Source organism: Theropithecus gelada, chromosome 7a (genome assembly GCF_003255815.1).
Source record: "Theropithecus gelada isolate Dixy chromosome 7a, Tgel_1.0, whole genome shotgun sequence".
In the NCBI taxonomy this organism is placed as follows: domain Eukaryota; kingdom Metazoa; phylum Chordata; class Mammalia; order Primates; family Cercopithecidae; genus Theropithecus; species Theropithecus gelada.
This window is the reverse complement of record NC_037674.1, coordinates 46,514,193-46,520,275: the sequence shown is the minus strand read 5'-3', so window position 1 is coordinate 46,520,275 and position 6,083 is coordinate 46,514,193. Positions and strand designations below refer to the sequence as shown.

The 6,083-nt window shown below is 46.7% G+C and overlaps 1 pseudogene; it reads right to left on the bottom strand.

Moving 5' to 3' along the window:
- Positions 1 to 1,285: 1,285 nt before the first annotated feature.
- Positions 1,286 to 5,852, bottom strand: LOC112627498 (annotated as a pseudogene).
- Positions 5,853 to 6,083: the final 231 nt, after the last annotated feature.

Sequence of the window (6,083 nt, the reverse complement as noted above, 5' to 3'; positions counted from 1 at the left end):
TTGATAATGCTGATAATGCTATTCTTCTGAAGGGAGAGAAGAAGAAGGAATAAAGAATCTAGTTCCCCCACTAGAACACGAGCTCCTATGCTAATGGGGAAACTACATTCTATTCCTTTTGGACTCCTGCATCATTCTTACCACATAATTTGCATGCTTTTGCCATGCAATAAATGTTTAAGTTGTTACATTCCAATTCAACACCAATTTATTGAGTAGCTACTATATCCTAGGCCCTGAACTAGGTACTTCCGTGTGCTATACAATTCAATCTTGTATTAATATTAGGCATTAGTATTAGATATTAAGTAGGATATAGGTTAAGTCTGTGACAAAAATATCTCAAAATACAGTCTATTAGACAAGGTATGAGATTCTTTCTTTCTAAAATAATGATGCAGATTATGGCCCAGCAAACAAGCACAGAGCGTGGTTGTTGCTTCAACTCTCCTTAACATGTGACTTCCATCCTTGGATTGGACAAGACAACTTTAGCCAATGGGTAGAGGAAAAAGCCAGAGACGCACAACCCAGAAGTGCCAGAAAACATTTCTGTTCACATCCTATTGGCCAGAATTTAGTCACACGATTATACCAATATGCAAGGCAGGTTAGGAAATGTAATCACTAATTAAGTGGCCATATAGACATCTAAAACTGGGGATTGATATTGTTAGACAAGAAAGAATAAATATTAATGGACAATTCTCATAAAAATCTCACACCTATGGATAACTATCTTAATTCATAATGAAGTTAGAAATAAACTATAGGGCAGAGTACAATGCCATATACCTGTAATTCCAGAACTTTGGGAGGCCAAGAGTTAGAAACCAGCCTGGACAACATAGAAAGACTATCTCTATAAAAAACTTAAACTGGTCAGATGTGTTGGCATGCCTGTAGTCCCAGCTACTTGGGAGGCTGAGGCAGGAAAATAGCTTGAACCCAGGAGTTTGAGGATACAGTGAGCTATGATCACTGCACTGCACTCGAGCCTGGGTGACAGAGTGAGACTCTGTCTCTCTCTTTTTTTTGACAGTTGGCAGGGCTAGCTGAGGTTTTATTTTTGGACCAAAAAAAAAAAAAAAAGAAGCAATTGAATTGTTTTGTAGCTGGAGGCACGGGCAAGGGGGGTCCTCAGGCAGTAAACTCCCCCGCAGGTGGGCTGAGGGCTAGGGCTGAGCCTCAGGTGGGTCTCCTGTGATACCCTGCACAGCAGCCTCCCTCCAGGGCCCTGGGGCAGCCGGAGGAGGGGTAGGCTGGGAGGGGCTGCCGCGTCTGTTCACTTAGGCAGGACGTCAGAGGACTGGGACACCAGCTTCCCATCGCGGGTCTCGATCTTCTTCAACCACAGCCCTGGTGGAGCTGGTGCGGCTGAAGGAAAGCTGGAGCCCGCGCCAGAGTCAGAGCTGGAACCCAGGCTGTAGCTGAGGCCAGGGCTTGTGAGGCCCCCATACGTCGAGCTTAGACCACCTGTATAGCCGCTGGTGGTCTTCATATGGCTACTCATGTTCTGCATCCCAGACTCCAGCCGGCCCTCCTCGGCCTCCAGCAGCTTCCTGTAGGTGGTGATTTCAATGTCCAGGGCCAGCTTGACATTCATCAGCTCCCGGTACTCACGCAGCTCCACACCATATCCTGCCTGGCCCACTGCAGAGCGGCCTCCAGCTTGGACAGGTTGGCATTGGCGTCCTTAACAGCCAGCTCCCCATGTTGCTCTGCATCTGCGATGGTGGCCTCCAGGGAAGCCCTCTGGCCTTTAAGGCCCTTAATCTCAGCCTGGAGCCAGCTGATGCTCCGGTTCATCTCCAAGATCTCAGTCTTTATAAGTCGCAGGTCATCCCTGGGCTTCCCAGCCAGCATCTGCAGCTCCTCATACTTGATCTGGTGCATGCTCTCAGCGTCCGCCCAGCTGCCATTGGCGATCTCCTCGTACTGCACCTTGACCTCAGCAATGATGCTGTCTGTGTCCAGGAAGTGGCTATTGTCCATGCACCACACACATGCAGCACCACACACATATCGGAGATCTGGGACTGCAGCTCCCGTATCTCCTCTTCATACAGCTGCCTGAGGAAGTCGATCTCGTCAGTCAGCCCTTCCAGGGAAGACTCCAGCTGTACCTTGTTTGTGTAAGCTTCATCCACATCCTTCTTGATGAGGACAAATTCATTCTCCATCTCTGTATGCTTATTGATCTCATCCTCATACTTGTTCTTGAAGTCCTCCACCAGCCCCTGCATGCTGCCAAGCTCCACCTCCAGCTTCAGCTTCTCCTGGCTCAGAGTCTCCAGCTGCCACCTAAGGTTGTTGATGTAGCTCTGGAACATGTTGTCTATGTTACTCCAAGCCGCCTTCCGCTGCTGCAGGAGGCTCCATTTGGTCTCCAGCATCTCATTCTGCTGCTCCAGGAACGGTACCTTGTCTGTGAAGGAGGCAAACTTCTTGTTGAGGGTCTCGATCTGCTCCTTCTCCTGGATGTGCACAGCCTGGATGTTGGGGTCCACCTCCAGGTTAAGGGGGCTCAGCAGGCTCTGGATGACTGTGACAGCAGTGACACACACCCATACCGCTGGCCCCACCCCGGCCTCCACCCAGGCCACCCCAGAAGCTGCTGCTACCCACTTGGGAGAAGCTCAAGGAGCTGATGTGGACACTGGGCCCACTTGTGTAGGAGCAGCTGCTGAAGGCCCCAGGGACCAGAGGTTGACACCCTGTAGGACTTCTGGGTCACCCTGATGGACACGGTGGAGGCAGGAGTGGAGGCAGGTGGGCTGAATAAGGCAGAGATTCCAGAAGGAGCGGAGAAGCTTCTTCTTGGTCCTTTTTTTTTTTTTTTTTTTTTTTTTTAATTGAGACCCAGTCTCGCTTTGTCACCCAGGCTGGAGTGCAATGGCACAATTTTGGCTCACTGCAACCTCCACCTCCCAGGTTCAAGCGATTTTCCTGCCTCATCCTCCCGAGTAGCTTGGACTACAGGCACCTGCCACCATGCCCGGCTAAATTTTTTTAATTTTTAGTAGAGACAGAGTTTCTACTACTACTACTGTTGGCCAGGCTGGTCTTGAACTCCTGACCTCGAGTGATTTGCCTGCCTCGGCCTCCCAAAGTGCTGGGATTACAGGCGTGAGCCTCTGCACCCAGCTGTGAGACTCTGTCTCGAAACATAAAAAGAAAAAAAAACACTATAGAAAAATGCTGGTTTCTGGCCCAGGGAAGTCCTCCATTTTGTCAGTGTATTCAGGATTAGGCTGGCTCTGAAGTAACACTTCTGCAGACCAGATTCAACTTATAAGAGTATGGCATCTAGAAAAAAAACCTGATTTATTAATTTACAATGGAGCAATATATACATTCAGCAACTAGAATGTTTGTGTTTCCCATTCAGGTCTAGGTTTTCCTGGTATGAAGGTTCTTGGAAGGCCGCATCATAATCTACTAGCATACACTGAGTGTCTCATCTGGGCCAGGTCTTTGCTAGACATTTTTCACAAACAACCTAGTTTGATCTGTGTGCCCAACTCAATTAAGTGAGCATCATTCAGGACATTTTGCAGGTAAGAAAACTGAACAGCAGAGAGGTTATGAAGCCAAGAAGCAGCAAGGCTGGAGTCTGAATTCAGATCTATTTGATAACAAAGTGAGCATGTTTCCATTATACCCTGCCGCTTATGTGTGAGCTTTTCTAGCCAGTTTCAAAGGATCCTTGGGGATGTTTTCACTGGCTGTGCCTCCCTGTATGGATTTCTGTCACAGCATTTAGTGCATAGACACAGTCTTATTATTGAAGGCTGTCTTTCCTAGGCTCCCTTCATCTCTTGGTATTCATGGATCATGTCTTAGGCATTTTACAAAATGGAGTATAGCACAGGTCCTGGTATTTGGTACATGCTTAAACAAATGATTAAATGAGTCCTCTTAACCTACAGTTAAAACTGACCTCTTTTTTTTTCTTTAATTTGAAGATGGGATCTCTTTCTGTTGCCCAAGCTGGAGTGCAGGGGTGCCATCATGGTTCACTGCAGCCTCAACCTCCTGGGATTAAGGGCTCCTCCTGCCTCAGCCTCCCGAGTAGCTGGGACTGCACTTCTTCTCTTCAACACTTAGCCTTGTCCCAACTTCCCAGCTTCACCACAATATTTTATTCCAAGTCCTTTGTTTCCAGCTATAGTGCCAGGCACACTCAAAAATATTTCCAGTTGATTCCAAACAACACCCTTGTATATACTGGAAAGGTCTTCTAGGGTTGAGTTTTTCCTTCAACCTAATCTCAGTCCATCCTGATGGCTTGTCAATGTATTTCCTTTTGTTTCATCCTCAGGAGCTATGGAAAAAGCTGTTTCCCATTGTGAGTTTACTATGAAAATGAGCTGTCAAGATTCCAGGGAAGGGAAAGATGCCAGCTCCAGGCTGAGGTCATGATTTTGTTTAAAGAGGCTTTGCTAATCATCTCAGTGGTGATGCAAACTCCCTGCAACAATGTTCAAGACAGGCCTGGGTGGGACTGTTCTCCTTCCCCTGCCACAGCTCTGGGGAGGAATAAGCTGGAAACCGGAAGGAGCCCTTTAAAAGCCCTGGTTTCTTCACCAGTGACACAAACAGTGGGTATGTGGGTAGGACTAATCAAAGCAAATCAGCAAGTGTTCCCAGATGCAAGGCTCCCTGCTAGACAAAATGGGGTGCAACAGAGTGGAAGAGTAGGCCCTTCCCTCTAAGCCTCACTGAGACTCACTCTCCTCATTGCAAAAGTGATCAAGTTGGACTTCTCCCATGAAGTACCCCTAGTGCAGATGAGGGTTTCTGTCCTCCGCTCCTCTAGGCATTATTCTAAGCCAACTACTATAAATGAGAAACTTATGTGAGTTGCCTTAAACATTCTGTGCAAGTTTTGCATTTGATTTCACAGATATTACAAGTTGTTTTAATATACACGTTGTGGCTCTTCTCTCAAACATCTAAGTAAAGTTGATACCCCAGAAAGATGCCGCATATTTATCCTATGACTTAATGGGTACCCCCAAGAGTACCCATTCTTGGGTACTCTGCCAGACTAGCCATTCCCTACCAGGAGCAGCTCCGAGCTAGATGATCTCTGACATTCTTTCTAGATCCAAAATTCCTTTATGAGGAGTCCGAAATAAGTAATAACAGAAACAACATAGGCAGATATGTTTGAATGTAAGGGCATATAAATTCAATTTCTTTTTTTCAAAACTCTCACCAAGTAAAACACTTCTGCAGCCCAGATTCACCCACCAACTGTCAGTTTTCAAACTATATTTTCAGAATCTATATTTTAAGAAAAGTCCCCAGGGGACTCTTATGATCAGGCATTTGGAAACCCTGAAATGACATGTATGAATTGTTCATAAACTATAAAACCTGAGACGAATGTGAGCCATCACTGTGGGTAGGGATAATAACCCCTGATGTCTTTGCCACACGAGATGGCTTAAATGAGACAGATAATGGGTATCACTTTGTGAAAGTCAGGAACCGAAATTATCAAACTGGAAGGCATGGTGGCTGATGCAGCTCTGTCCTTCTGAGCCTCATCACAGGTCTGTGCAGAGGACTTATAGCCTCTGTAGCCCTGGAGGGAGGCACAGCTGGCTGGAAAAAGATGTTGTCAACCTCTTGCCTCTTCCTTTCCCAGTAGCTCAGATCCAGGGCTGTGAGCTGTTCTGGTGCACAAACAGCAATAGCACCAAAGGTCTCTCTCTCTTCCTTTACTTACTTATTTTAGGACCTCTTCTATCAAAAGAGAGATCCGAGAAAGAAAGGGACACAGATTCTAGTGTCCTTAAGAAGAGGGACTGTCCTCGCTGGGCCCCTGGATCTCTCCCCATCCCTGCCCAGAAACCCAGGACCCTATACACGGTGTTCTTTTACAAGGACACTGCCCTCCAGGAGGCCTCATTTCCTGAGCCTATCCTAACTTGCTTTCCTATATCAGAACAAATGTATTGGTCCAGGGTTCTGTTGTTTGGGGGTCCCAGTGTGGAAAATTAATATGATAAATTATGTTTAAGGCTCTAAATAAAGTGCTACACGAAAGCAGATTCAGGTCTTATTCATTT